The 16,280-nt window shown below is 37.4% G+C and overlaps 1 pseudogene; it reads left to right on the top strand.

The window, feature by feature from the left end:
* Nucleotides 1–15,728, top strand: part of LOC121298528 — a 58,976-nt pseudogene extending 43,248 nt beyond the window's left edge.
* The last annotated feature ends 552 nt before the right edge of the window (nt 15,729–16,280 follow it).

The raw sequence follows: 16,280 nt of genomic DNA, 5'->3' as shown, positions 1-16,280 counted from the left end.
ATGATTAATCTTTTATTAGCTATTTTCTTTATCTTTTGTTACAGTCCAGGTTTTTTTTTTTTTTTTTTTTTTTTGCTTAACATAGATAACAAGGAGTGTGTCATGGAGCATCTGAGTTTAAACTAAACTGTTTTCCCTACATGCTGCAATCTTGTAAATACAGGAGGGTCAATGCAGAGACTCCTGGGTAGCACTGCAAATCAGAGAAATTGGGAGTGTTATTGCTTTGTTCTTTTGGGCTAGCAACACGTTTTATTTGGGAGGAAAAAAAAAGTCATTCCTGCATATTACCTTCATACATGCATATGGAGCTAAAACTGGAAATTCAACAAAAGCACTTTGCAAGTAAATGTTTGTAATTTCTACAACTTGGGTGTCAGCAATTAAATGTGTGCAGCTGCATTACTGTTTAACAACACCATGTATATAAAACATTCTTTCACAAACTACAGTTTTCTACTTGCTGATAGCTATGAATTACCATTGCATAAAAGCTGTGCCTGTTATCGTAATCTACATAAAGAGCTGTACTACCCTAATGCAGTGAGAGCAGGAACCTGATCCATCCTCTCTCCCTGGGATAACATAAATGCTTCATCAGCTGAATCGTAATGGTCCCATTGAAAAACTGCATTTCCTGGCCGTGCTCAGGGTAATAAAATACATTACATTTTTTAAGCATCAAACTTTTCGCAAACTGCCTTAGTGTTGTAAAGCTCTTCATAGTTTGGAATAGGATGGTATTGACGTTCAGTTCCGTTTGGCAATTGTGACTGCTGGGCCCTGTATCAGAATGCATTAAGGGTTTAATAATTTATAATCATGCATTATACAAAGAATTAAATTGGTCTTTAGAAACCGTCAGTGTTACAAGCCAACCATCTACCCAACACAAATACATTCATTTCTTTACAAAGGAGACACAGTACATCACAGGAGGTATGTCATTTTAAAAGGAAAATTCTTTGACTTTAATTTTATAAAATTATAAATTGTGATATTTTGTTTTATGTTTACACTCACTCACACACTTTCCCATTCCACCAAAAGATTAGTGTTGGTATAGTGAATCAGATCTCTATAGCTTTTAGTACCATACAAAAGATGTGTGCACTGTAGGGCATTCCACATTAGTCAAGATCAATGTTGGAACCCTGCAGTGTATACATTGAAACTCATTTTGGGGTCATGTAAAATCAGTAGGTTTAGGACATCAGGTCTAAAATTGATCCTCAGCATTCAAATGATGTTTTTGGCCCTATTAGTTCTTGCATTCTGAGGGGGGTAGGGGTGGGGGGGTCTTGCAGCTTGTGAAAATAACAAACTAATGTTACAACTGAACTTCTCGCTCTCATGCTCCTGTTGGCAACATTGTGTAATTTTATTTTTTTAAATCCATTAAAGTAACATAAAAAATTAACCAAAACTAAACCGTGCTCACTGACAGACAGTACGTACAGTGGCTGTTTGTAAAAAATAAATTAATTAAATTAAATTAAAGTGTAGTGCTGGTATATCAAGAAGTCGGAGCTCGTAAGTAAGAAAAAAAGACTTCCTGCAGTGAAATCTAAAACAGCTTGAGAGCTTAAGAGTTAAGTTTTCAATTGAAATATTTGATCTGTATAAATGCAGTAATCAAAAAGTGTATATGATGTTGCTAATTTAAGGATTTTCACAGCCTTGAGATAATGTAGTATATTAAAAAAAACTAACAAAAAAAAAAAAAACATGCATATTAGTCACGTTTGGTATTACCTTGAAATAATTAAATTTTTATTTACACACGTTTGTGTTTTTGACATCCTAGTTTTAAAATAAAACTCTTTTAGGCCTTCTTATTAGCCCAGTGTTTTCATTACAGGAAAACCATTTCCAATGTCCATTAATATAATGAGCAATCCATTACAGCATTAAAAAACATTACCTAGTTACACATTTCTAGGATATTTGTTAAACTTCAGTGTGTCTTGTGATTTATTTCTCAAGGTATTGGAGGGCTGGAGGAGTTTGTATTGAAGTCGGCAACGTTGTCAACCTTCGAAGCTGCTCCTATTGTGCAAGTGGCTATCGAACCCAAACATCCCAGTAAGTTTGAAAACCTGTAATGTGTTCTGTTACACGTAGGCAACGGTTTGTGCTGTTTGGATGTCTTCTCTTTTTGTGAAACACGAATCAACAAATTGTCTCCCCTAGGTGGTATGCCCAAGTTGGTTCGAGGGATGAAGCTGCTGAACCAGGCTGACCCCTGCGCTGAGGTACTCATACAGGATACAGTGGAGCATGTGCTGGTCACGGCGGGAGAGGTGCACCTCCAGCGATGCCTGGACGACCTGAGAGAAAGGTCAGCACGTCGTACCCAATTCAACACACATTTTTCACTTGGCTACACACACACACACAGAACTGTGATATATCTTTTAGGTTGGCAACCTTTATGCTACTGTCAGACCATAAATATATATTTTAAAGCTGTGAAGCCAACTACAGCGTGCAAATGTCTCATGCTTGGAATCTGATAATATATTTAAGGGTTAAATACAATCTAGAAGCACCGGTGTATGACCTGTCTTGGGGATATCATTTTTGTTCATATAAAATTACTGAAATGTAATGAGATAAACCCAGAGAAATGAAAAAAAAAATGCTGTGTAAGAACAACAACAAGGGATATGCATGTATTTCTTTAGGCTTTCAAAATATTTGACAGCCAGTTAGCATTGGTAAACAGAAAGAATACTGCTTCATTTCTCTTGACAATATCCTGTTAGATAAATGTATGTATCAATATACATTGACTTGCGTGCCTTCCTTTATGTTTTCCCTGTGATAAGGTCATTGGAGGAGAAATAAAATAACAGTCGTGTAAGATGAATATTTTGTCAAGGGCTTTAATGTATCCCGTCTCCTCTCCAGATTGTAATTGGTCTACGAGTAAAATAAATAGTTTGTCCGGAACAAAGACTTTCTGACAGGTGGCATTTGATTTGTCATAAGGAAGTCTAGATGCCTGTCATGGAGACTCTCTTATTATTGTTGAACAGTGCTTGACAGTTCTGATGCATGTAGCACTTTTAGCAGAAGCAGTTTGAATGTTCTGAAATCTCGCATACACAACATGTTCTATTCATACAGTAAACATAAGAGTTTGCCCTCACACAGAGCTTGTTAAGAACTCACTAACACTGCCAAGTTAGCCCTAAGGCCCCTTCTTTATTGGAGTTTCCGCAAAAAGGTGTAGCATGAAATGATTTTCAGGTTAGCTGAGTTGTGTTGATTAGGTAAACAGTCTTTGATGTATCTGCTTAAAACAAAGGCGTGCTTGTCTCTCAGATGTTTAAATGCAGGTGTGTCTCATAATCTTTGAACACATGATCAAAAAGAAATGTCAAGTAACTGATATTGCTGGCTTCTATTACTTTTTTTAAGTTGACTTCTCTTTTTTGGGAGCATGTCCACATCGGTATGTAATTCCACCACTGCATTTTCTGTATTTTTAAAGATGAGTGACTGTATGCATGAGTACACTGGTTTGTACTATGCCCTACAATAAATACACTGAGAACACTGGAGATATGAAACATAGATTTTCAAGCAGACTGCTTCAGCAATTAAGTATTTTTAATAAAAAATTCAGAGCCGTACCATTAGTCTCTATGACAGGACGTATTGTTGCAGCGTTACAATAATGCTGCTTTAAACAAATCCATCTTCATGAGAAACAAAATGAGCCCAGAAGCCTAAATACACTTTTTAATATGGCAAAGATTAAAAGCCATGCTGAGAATTGTTTCTGAAATATCCCTGATTCTGCAGGGCTTGTCTGAATGTTAAGCAAATTTAAAGTGGTTTAGTGCCAGGTATCTCTATCTTTAATTTCTTAAATACTGCTTTCATTTGGGGTCTGTTGCAAAGCAAAAATATGAAGCCAATAATTAAACTCAGGAGATGAGATTACAGTACAGAGAACATTTGAATACCAGGAGCATCAGTACTTGAGTGGTAAGGTACTTTAGCAAACAAAACGAAAGATTTAAAACTGCGTACCAGCACAAAAATACACTGAATGCTAAATATTTCAATGAACTTATTAAACCCTATTGCGTTAAATCAAATACTATTAAAAAAGAAAAAGTGCTTTTGGAAGTAAAAAAAAATAAAAGCTCATTGTGCTGTACACATGTGCATCATGACTGTATATGTAAATGAAGTGTGCTTCATACAAGTTAACAATGTTCAAGGTAAAATAAAACAGAAAAAGGGTGTGAGGTTACTGCTGAACTTGGTATTTTGTGTGTTCAGTGTTTGGGTTTTGTCAGGGCTTTGTGGTGGTGTTTTAACTGGAATTGCTACGTTCATGTTACACTCACTAATGTATCTACTTAAGTTAGTCCTAGCGAGAGGAGCATCCTGTTGGTTGTGTTGATTCTCGTAATGGGGCAGAAAACAAATTCAATTGTCTACCACGGACTTGCTTCACTGAGTTGGGCAAGCAACTAAGTTGTGGAATAAATGTAGAAAGATGTTGGTGTTGGGTTGGGAAGAGATGAAAAGGAATGTGATTAGGATTACCTCTGAGCATCACATAGATTGGAAATTGCATATATATGACAGTTAACATGGTGAAGAATTATCAAGATTAATAAAGCTATATGTGGTTGTCATCTATGTAATGTCTTGCATCCTTCTCTATTTGTGAATAGCTGATTGTTTTAGCTTACTTGGTCTCCTGTTTGTTCCTTTGTTTACGATCGGTGGCATGCAATGTAAGACTAGTGTTGCACCCTGAGGTTAAATGAGACTGAGCTAAGATTTGACCCAGAACTGACAAGCACCAGCAAAGGGGTAAACTGAAGATGGAGAGGTCAACGTATTACTGGTGCTAACTGGCCAGATAAATGCATCTCTTTGAGGATGAGGAGTTAAAAATATCACATTCTCGACAGCCTAGGAGCTGCTGAGCGGAGTACAAAGATATTAAGTAAAAGATTCGGCATTCAGGGGTGCTTTAAGACCATTTTCAATAAAGGAGGTCAACGCTTTTGTAGCTCGTGTGACTCTTTCCAGTACCACATTAAACAACGAAGTGGGTGTTTGGTTAAAAAAAATGGTGCTGTTCAGAAATCACAGCTGTTTCAAATACAATTAGGTGAGTTTAATGGTAGGAATAGACACCTTTTTTTTTTAAGTCAACATAAAATCATCAGCACTAGTATTGTGTGGCCTGCAGTATATTGATTTTTATCCATTTATTGAACTCAAGCTAGAATTCATTGTCATTACTAATGGGATTTGCTGTACTTAAGAAAATGATGAGAACCGTGTTCATATTCCTTTAATAATGCAAGTTGGCTTTCCAGGTCTTGAAATTTAATCAAGGGCACTTCAGCAACTGAATAATCCAGTTCTGTACATTCTGACTCCTTACTGGGGAGCTATCAAAGAGGATTTATTTGATATTAATCTGCAGTGGAAAATTAGATGTGTAATTTTAAGTTCCTAGTTAGAGGGTAAATTGATACTTCGGTATGAAATTTATCTTTTGGAATTCAATTTTAAAAAATCATTGATAAAATGTAAAACATGTTCTAATTGTATAATTTGATTAGTGCTTCCTGTGTTATATACTGTAGTTGGTTCAGAATTATTTTACGTAAGTGTTTGTCATAGGAGGCTGTTTGGTCCAGTGCTTGAAGAAATGGGCTTGTAACCAGGAGGTCGATGTTCAAATCCCAGCTCAGCCACTGACTCGTTGTGTGACCCCGAGCAAGTGCTCCGTCTTTCAGGTGAGACGTTGTTTTAAGTGACTGTGCAGCTGATGCATAGTTCACACACCCTAGTCTTGTATCTTATAAAATGCTTTGTGATGGTGGTCCACTATATAAAAATAAAGGTTATTGTTATTATTATAACTAAATGTTCAGTGTGCTTTCATTGCCTTACCAGTCATTAGAATGTAACCCTCCTGTGCAGCAGTAGCTGTGAAACTGAATTGCCATTCCCACGAGATACTGGGAAATGACATATAAACATTAGAAGAAGGATTAGCCCCTTTTCAGCATTTTTTTGACTGTCTGGCACTAAAAAGATTACAGAAAGCCTCCTTATAACTGGTGTCAAACAAACTGCTGCTGTTATTTGCTCTGTAGCTACACTTCTTAATGATAGTTAAGAGGTCAATATTACATTATGCTAATTTATTTTATTTTTTAAGTAAGGGATAAACAGCGAGAAGTGTTTTTATGAATGAATGCGCTATGTCTGCATGCACAATATGATATACTGTCTAACAAATTAGGAATTTAAAGCGATCAAGAAAACTACAAGCTGTAATTCTTATAATAAACATAGGCGTTTGGATGATTTTGAAAAAAAACATGATTCATACAATAAACATTAGAAAATAAATACATTTGTGGTTTAGTTAATATTCGGTCTTATATGGTGGTTAGCAAATTGCATTTCCTTCTGTTTTGAAATAAACTATAGGCTAATACAGTAATGCTCAGTAACAAATTTTAATATCTGCATTACTGCTCCTGTTAATTTAAAGCATTACCTTTTGTGATTTTTCTACCATTTGTGTGAATAATAATTTAATGGTAAAATCATGTTTTTTGGCATGCAAAATGTATTGCCATGAATTTTGGCTCAGAAAACTTCAGATACACTTGCATGCCTTCCGAAAAAAGCAGTTTTCAGGAGATAGGATCATTTCATTTTTCTCCTGATGCTTGGATTTTTTTTTTGTCATTTGCAGATTTGCCAAGATAGAGATCACTGCTTCGGAGCCCATTATTCCATTTAGTTCCATTATAATTCGACCTTCGAAGATGGACATGGTGAATGAAGACATGGGGAAACAGCACAAGGTTGCTGTGATACATCAAATAAAGGGAGAACAGTCCAAGAACTGTGAAGGATTCCAGGTTGATTCTGATGGACTGGTCACACTGACTACCTCAAACGAATTGGCCACCCTTGGCATTAGAGCAATGCCACTTCCTGAAGAAGTGACCTGGCTCTTGGAGGACAGCAGCGACCTCATACGAACAATGGAGCAGTTCAACTTAAATGTGAAGGAAGGCAGGGAGGCCCTGGAGATCAATCAGAGAACCCTAGAGGCCATCCAGGACTTGAAACAGAAGCTGGAGACCCACCTACAAGGGCGGAAATGGAGGGGCGCTGTGAACCACATTTGGATGTTCGGTCCACGCCGATATGGGCCTAACATTTTACTTAACAGGTTAGAAGGTTACCAGAGACCATCAGTCTGGCAGTGTTTAGATTAACACACATCTGAGGTTGGAGTGTACCGGGATTTTGACAACAGCATAGTTAGAGGGTTTCAGTTGGCCACGCTTTCCGGACCTATGTGGAACCTCTAATGGGGGTCTGCTTCATTGTGGAGAAATGGGACATGAAGACACCCCAGCACATTGCACAGACACATCATCAAGACTCCATGGAAGAGGAGACCACTGAGGATCTGCAGGAGCAAGCGGAGGGAGAAGCCAGCAATAACTATAAAGGACCACCTCAGGGTGCACATGCTCAAGTTAGTCCGCACTCTAATAGCACCGCTGGGCGTTACAAACGTAAAAATGACATGGCTGTTGCTGACTGCTACGGGTCCTTCTCGGGACAGCTCATAGCAGCCATGAAGGATGCCTGTCAACATGCTTTCCGGGCTAAACCCCAGCGCCTCCTGGCTGCGATGTACACCTGTGAAATCATGGCCACTGCAGAGGTACTAGGTAAGACATAAAGGTCCAGATACCAGATTTCCCAAGCCAACTGTAAATTCATACTTTGTAATGTATTTACCAGTACAAGTATTATTTTTTTTAGTGCCAAGGTTTAAAATGATTTACTGTATATAAAGGAAATAGTTTTCACTGTTCCCCGATGGGAAGCTGCAGTGGAACATCAGTGTTCAGATGCAGTGATGTCATCCTTTAGAGCTCTGAAACAAAGGGCAGTTGTCGGCTAAATATAGTTACAATGACTTATATTAATTTATTTTCAGCAGTAACTGGACCTCCCATTGAGGCAAGACAAGAGTTTATTAAATCAAAGCCAGAACCCATCACTTACTCTTTGAGCACTACTTATGCCAGTTTAGTAGAGCAGCGGGTGGGAAAGACTCCCATTTCATAGCTGTTTGAGACATTCCAGATTTTACTAGGAGCCTAATTAGTCCCAGTGTATAAGTACAGTAGCAAGCTCAAGTGTGCCAGTTAAGCGCATAATAAACATGAAATGGATCGAACTGCTGTGGAATAGGGTCTTATTTCCACCCCTGTTGATAGGGCAGGTTTGTTTACAATTGAACCCAGATTAGGTAATAGTTATGAGAATGTGTTCCTCCTTCCAGAAAAAAAAAAAATCTTAAAGTAAAATATTTAGGTATTTAGTTGCAGACAACCATGCAGACACGTTTTAAAGAGCTGCATTGAAATTGGCCCAAACAGTGTTAAACTATCATTGATGTTAAAACCGTATGAACTGGACACAAACTAATTTTAACTAACCACACAGAATATGATTATCTCACAATGGTTCCATTTGCACTTACTGTGATGCTATCAACAAATGCCAAAGTCCATGAACGCAATTCTGATAATTGCATGTCTCATTTTAGGATGCACAATAATTACTGAAATATTTGGGACCCAAGAGACCGTCCTGTATGGATTATGTGATGGAGATGCAAATGATTTGTTTTTCTGGGATCGCAGTGTTTTCATATGCATCCCTTTTATCTTCACCAAGAGTTAGATAATACTGCATACCACATAATACTGCATACCTAAGTAGCTGATGTGTAAATAAACAGTAATAAAGAGACAAATGAGTAAGTAGAATTCTCCTTTATAAAGTGCCGCAACGGTTTGACGCCAACTTAAAACACATTGTTTTTAATGCCGCAGTGGTCATTTTGTTTTTTGCAAGTTACTGAAGGTGTAACATGGCATTGGCAAAAGAGAAGTTTTGTTAAACATAAAAAAAAGTTCTCAGTGCTGCATACTCGTTATTTTTAAAAGCAGGAATTGAACACGTGCAGTAGATTCCTGTGACTGCTTGCATCCCTTTTCCAGGTCGGGTGTATGGTGTCCTATCCAAGAGAGAGGGGCGAGTGCTGCAGGAGGAGATGAAAGAAGGCACAGGCATGTTCATTATTAAGGCAGTCCTGCCAGTACCAGAGAGCTTTGGCTTTGCGGATGAGATCAGGAAGCGGACGAGTGGCCTTGCCAGTCCACAGCTGGTCTTCAGCCACTGGGAGGTAATGAAAAAAAACAGATTTAAAAACGTCAGGTCATCTTCGATATGCATTTCCTGTAGCTGTGCTAGAAAGGAATACCAGTTTCTTGTGTGTGTAAAAAATTGCTTGTGTATGACTGTGCATGTAATTCATTGTATTGTATTAATTGTACACAGGTATGCTGTCACTAATTTATGTCATTCTTTTAAATCTGCCTGATTTTTAACTACATAGTGTGTTGCAGAACTGAAAGATAACGTGAAACATATAAAAATGAATGGGTAAAGTCGAACCCGTGGCTCTGTACAGCACAAACAAAAGAATGGCTCCCAGTGCTAGTCTTGCAGGAAACATAATGACTGGAAAAGTAAACTTAAGCAGCAAAAGAGCATTTCATATTGGAAGTTATTTCCTACCACTTAGCATTCACTGCTAATATTTTAGGTGCAAGTTGCAATATTATTTTTTGTTATACGAGTACAAAATGCAAACTGATTAGAGTTGTTTTGAGGGGAATGTCACAATCCAATTTTAGAAGGTTTTGGTTTGTAATTGTTAGGGAAACAGCTGTTTTTTGTGGTTGTTTATGGCAGAGCTGCTACATGTTTATGCTAGAGTTGCATGTATAAACATGAAAGAGGCTGTTTCGCCTTAATTCTTCATAATTACCCTTCAAGTTTATGTACATATATATTTTTATTTTTATAATGCATGTCACGAGCAGTACTGTGGTGCAAAAAATCATTTTTCTGTGCCTACAGCCTCTAATTAGCTGAACCCGTCATACGCCTATACTGCAAGCAGCGGGATACCGCACAGGCCCACATTGACCAAAGGTTTTTACCCCCAAGCTGTGAAGTTTGAATTAAACATGAGTCAAGGTCAGTGTGGGGGACTCAGGCTTGTAATTAGATAGCTTCCAGGGGTTAGAGAAGATCAGAGCTGTGAGACACCACATGTTCAGAGGCATTATACCTGCTTCTGTCTCCCTCTTCTAGGCTGGACACAGCTATTGCCATATGTTCCCAGAGTCACTTAGGGTAGCATGCCAGCCTGTCTGTTCTAGCTACAGAAATAAACATTTCATCATATTAATTTGGCTTGTGATCTGAAATTGTATTTTACAATGGAGTGGTCATTATAGCGTTTTGGTTTATACTGTGTTTATTTTTTACTGTTTTTGGCATAAGCATATCAATGTGCATAACTGTTCTTACACAAGCATTCTTCTGTTTGAACTGAACAGCAGAAGTAAAATATCATCAGTCTGCAAAGCGGTCTGTATTTACCTCACTGATACACAGTACAGAATCAGAAACGGAGGATTCCTGATTCATTGGGCACACACTGGTGGTCTAAACTATGGATACCGTTTTGAAGATGAATGTATGATTCAGAAAGTACAGTTCTGAGTTGGGTTTGTATTTTGTTTGTTTTTTGGCTTGAATAACAGACCACATGCTCTCACTTCTAAGACGCTGTTGGTTTGGTCCCAGTTGTTGGTTCAGTATGATTCAGAGCTTGGCAGGCTGAATCAGCCCAGAAGGCACTGCTGATGGCATAGCAATAGCAGGAGCTTCTAAAAAGACTGTGTGAGAAAAAACAAAAAATTATGTATTTTTCCAAACCAATGCTTAAGTGAAATTATTATTATTATTATTATTATTATTATTATTATTATTATTATTATTATTATTATTATTATTATTATTATTTATTTTTCCGTTCATCAATAAAAAAAATTGCTATTCAAGAGTGCATTTACGATTTCAAATTATTTGCATAAGGGTAAAAACAGACGGCAGTCACATGACCTCTGGACATCTGTCCACCCACAGGTAGAATGACTAAAAACTGAAAGCTGTGAAAGATTAGAACTGCTGTTAGATTGCAGAAGGATTATTGCAGCAGAATGGGCTAATGGGCTATTATTGACATTTAATAGACTCCCAAGGTCATTTTTTAAGTAGCTAATTGTGCATACTACAGAAAATATGCCAGTTTGTAGAGTGTTATTAGCATTGTGGGTAATGTTTGTGTTTGGACGCTTTAGCAAATAAATGTTAAACACTGAAATGTATCTTGTTAATGTATCTTGAGTGTTTTCAGTTTTATTTGCTTGTTTAAAAAAATCAAACATGCTCCTTTTTTGCAAATGGCCCAAGCCTTTGTTCATTGAAGTCTGCCATGCTGATTTGGATTGCTCAGGCGTGGTGCAGCCGTTTTACTGAAAAAAATTAAAATGTGTTCTGGCTCACAGCAAGTGCAACCATTCTCAAAGATTCAGGCTGGAAAATCTGATTGACAGGGATGGTCTAAGCCTTGGATCCACTAGACATTCCGCTGGAAAGTCATTCATAAAGGCGCTGCTGACAACTTGAGAATTGTGGTGTACAGCACTTAACGACTGCCACTTATAATCCTTTATCTTTTATGCAAAGGTAACATCATTTCTTTCTAAGCAGAAAAAAAAAAAAGCTTACCGATAGCAGAAGAGAATTTAAACAAGTGGAATGTTTATACCTATGCCAAAGAAGCGGTCCTACCCAGCCCTGTCAGACCCCTCTTAACATGCGACAGGTATCCACACTGTATACAAAGACTGATTAAGTGGGGTTTCTTTGGCAGGCTCAGTGGAGACAGAGAGCCCCCCCCCCCCCCCCCCCCCCGGGCTCCAGTCAGAGTCGAGAGCCGTGGCTGCACCTGGCTTTTGAACAGACAAAGGGCTCAGTCAGGGATCTGCTGTTTCCTCATCTTTCAAGAACATTTCATTAATTTAATCCAAGAAAAGAGGAGAAACTTTTAACATTGCTGACTGTTTTTTAGATGCCTTTTACTTGAATTAAAATGTCCAGAATTTAGACTTGTCAGTGCTCTGACGATGCGTATATTTGATAGTGAAATCAGAACCAGACAGAGGAGTAGTATGTCAACTGTTGGCTAGGTAGGACAGATACTGTAGGGCAGCATTGCTGTGCAGTGTACAGGAAATACTTATGTTTATTACACGTGTTGTACTATATTTAAGCATACGTGCTTTGCAAATGTTAGCAGCGTCACAGCATTTGCTAACAAGTGGCAGTTTTGTATTTCTTTTTTTTATTTTAAAATTTTTATTTTACAGATTTTAAATTTTTTTTATTTTGCACAATAATAATTGTCTTAAGTATGTGCTTATGGATGTGTTCACCCTTTGGTTGTGTTTGAGCCTGTGTCAAATTCCTCCCAGCACTTCTTTTCAACTGTACAGTACACAGGGTCACACAGTATCCATTCCCACACATGACTTTAATTGTTCAAACTGGCACTTGCCAAAAAAGTAATTAAATTGAATATTTAATTCAAACCTTATACAGGATATATATACTAGCTTGGAGTTTTTTGGAATCCTTTAAATGTAGCCTTTGTATTCCGAAGCAAAGAGGCCTTATTTTAAATTTCGTTGACTTATGACTCTGAGAAAATGTTTAATACCTCACTCCCACACCAGCATGAATGGAAAAGAAACTACTGCCAGTTCTGCAATGTACTCTCTTCTTTTGATAGTCTGATTGTTAAAAATAAGCTTCTCTTCTACAAATAAAAGAACAGGCATTACATGAGAAGCTGCCCCACTCAACCCTGACCTGTAGGCATTGTGCTCCAAAAATAGTTATTTTGTTTAAAACCACATGCTGTCAAAGGTTCATTAATATATGTTTTACAAGAGATATATGACATAAGCTATACAAAGCCCCTGTTTTCAATCATAACTCATTCAGCCTTATGAATGAAAGTGTGTTGATTAATCAATTTGACTGACTTTTTCCTGTTATAGCCCATTCCTCAATTTTTACCAAAATCCTGTTTACAGCCGTGGGTGTGGTAATGGACAAGAGCAATTGATAATCTCTTGCATTTTGTGTGAGCTGATCTTGGGAAGCTGTTGAGCTGTGATTTTCCTTGTGATGCACAAGTTACAGACAAGGAGAGTATAATCAGTGGGAAGGACTGGAAGCTGCTCAAGTAGCTGGCATTTCAGGTCACTGTAAATGTAATTGTCTGAGCTGCATGGGGGAACCAGCACTGAGGTGAGTGCTGCCTGCTGCTACCCTGTACCCTGAAACTACATGAATTATTCACTTTGTGGAACATTGCAGACATTATAGGATCATAAGAAAAGCTACTTTGATTTATATATATTTTTATATAAATCTGCTTTTTCCATCAAGCTGAAGAAGGATTTGGAGATCGAAACATCCTAATGTAATAGATTTTTTTTTTTTTTTAAATCACATTTTTTAATTATTCACATTCTTGTGTATGTATATATGGGATAAAAATGAGCTGTTTGTATTCACTACAAATGACAAAAATACCTTGCACTTACTTAGCGTCTCACCAGAATTTGCGAGACAGTTTCAAAAAATGGCAAATGAAAAAGAGTTCAGTGTGAAATTTGAGATTTTTTTATATATAAATAAAAAACACAGCAGCTCTTGAGCCTCTATTTCAAACTTTTAGACAGCAAAAAGTAAACAATTATGTGCGCGCACCCTTGGTGATCTCTATGGAAGGGCATCTGGGACAAAAATGCGTTCACTGGGGTAAATTCTAGTTCAGAGCTTTTATTACTTCTTGAAAAACTAACAAATATTTTAATTATGAGCGAATAGCCAAACATGGAAATCATGTGTTCGTCCCAGCACTAATATATATGCATAATGACAAACCTATATAAACATAATAAAAATAGGGAGCACTGTGGTATAATTACAGTATCTAGCCAACATTAACACTTCCAAAAGAGAAGTAATTATAACCTCTGTAACTTTACATACATAATAGTTAATAGTTTTAAAAGTAGCTTTGTGCAAGTAAGGTTGTAGCAAAATGTTCTTCTTCTGAGGATGTATTGAAAGTCAGTGTGCCTGTTTTATACAGCGCATATGAATTTCTGCTAAAAGAATCATGTAAGTATATAACATGTATAAACTCTGGCATTATCTCTGGCACGCTACTGTTTTGGTTTAATGTTTAATTCAATCCTTGCTGCAGTCTTGTGTGTTCATTAACCTGACCACAGAGCCTCACCGAACAGAAAAGGAGCTAGACAGCTGACACAGGAAAACGTTGAACAAAACAAAGTAGCCTAAGCTTCCAGGAGAAAAGATTTTTCTCAAAGACAGGCATGTGACATGCTCTGGATAAAAGCTTGTTTCTTCATCTCCGATGAGGTTTGGATATTGTGTATCTCTATGGAGCGGCAGATGTATTGTGGTATATGCCCCCGCAGCAGTGCCTCCAGCTCTGTTTGTGCAGATAAAGCTTTTGTATTGCCCTGAATCTCACCATGAGTATCCCCACCATCTGTTCTGTCTAAATGAGTCAGCCTGCTTGCTTAGATCCCTGACCAGGTGCCCGGGCTTGCCTGTACTGGTACAGTAATTGTGCTCTCTGACTGCTGTGTAATTGTTAGGTCATTCTATTAACAGCTCGTAAGTCCTTGCAGGCATTGCCTCATCCCAGGCAGGCAGTGGATGTTTCCTTTCCAATCGTTTCCACAGGAACATCATTCACAGTGTGTTTTACATAAAGGGCTTTCTGTTTCAGGCTGCCAGTGCCAGTGCATAACTGTCTGAGCCAGATGTTTGACAATGGTTAAAATCAAAGCAAGCTAAATAAATACAAATATAAACTATGTTCTGTGAATAAAATGGTCCTAGTGTGTTTGTATGCAGTCTAAGCTTACAATCTTATTCATTTGTACAGTATATGATTTCACATTGCCTGTATTTCCTGTTGTGGATATCCTGAAACTAGTTTCCCGCTATTTTTTATTTTTTATTTTTTTGTCAGGTGATCTCCAGTGACCTGTTCTGGGTTCTCACCACAGAGGAGGAGTACTTACACTTTGGTGAAAAGGCAGACTCTGAAAACCAGTCATGCAAGTACATGAACGCAGTACGCTCTATGTGGAAGAAAAAATCGTGGAGCACGCAGAGAAGCAAAGAACACTAGACAAAAAAAAGTAACTCGTTAACACTGGCTGTTGTTGAGTAGAGGATGTGGCTTGTGTTACAGGAGAACAATCCCAAACCTGTACCGATAGTTAACTGGCACTTATCTTTTACAGGTCCCTATGTATTCAGTTGCAATTTTCTTTTTTTTGGGGGGGGGGGGGGGATATTGAGATATAAAAAGCTTCAGCCACAAGACTTTGAATCAGGTCTTCAGGCATAATTTAATAAGGTAACCATAAAGAAGCTGTTCAAAAATTCATGCCTTCTGAAGCTGCAAGCAACATAATGTTTTAGGGTATTTTGAGGTGTACGGATTTAAGACAAAGAACTGAAAAATTCAGGAGATTATATTTAATTAATAGTGTTTTTGACCATATTGTGTGTTTGTATTAAGCAGAATAACTAAAATGTATGCTATTAAAATGTGTTCTATAAATATCATTGAAATCTTGAAGATCCATATTGAAAATAAACTTAAAATATTCTACTCAACCTATTTTTGCTGATTTCTTCTTTACTGAATCATACAAAGCAGTGATACATGACGGAGATATTACTAGCGTCACAAATAAATAGAAGTAACTTATCTCAGTCAAGTGATATATTCATAGTAATTGCTTAGTGACATAATTTGTGCCCACAGAAAGCTTTGTGTAATAAACTATGTGACATTAAGTAGCTTATTGTGAGAGGTTAGAATGCCACTTACAGATACAGATCTATGCATTGCAATGTAAAGTAATAGATTAAAAAAAACATAGCATAGATAAATTAGATCTGCTTATCAGTAGTTAATTTTTTCCAGTTGCTGGGAATGCTACAAACAGACCACCATTTTAGTCGTGACCCCTTTGTTTAATGAAGATGAGTTTAATTTTCTGGAACCAGTGTGACTGTATCACTGTAGACAGAATCCACTGATCATACATTCCGATAGAAAAGATAAGGTGCTAATAAATGTTAATGGGGATGTTGTTTTAACATGGTAATTAAATGCATGGTAATATCAAAAGATA

The sequence above is a fragment of the Polyodon spathula genome, chromosome 24 (assembly GCF_017654505.1).
Source record: "Polyodon spathula isolate WHYD16114869_AA chromosome 24, ASM1765450v1, whole genome shotgun sequence".
Lineage (NCBI taxonomy): Eukaryota > Metazoa > Chordata > Actinopteri > Acipenseriformes > Polyodontidae > Polyodon > Polyodon spathula.
This window is presented reverse-complemented; position numbering and strand designations above follow the sequence as displayed.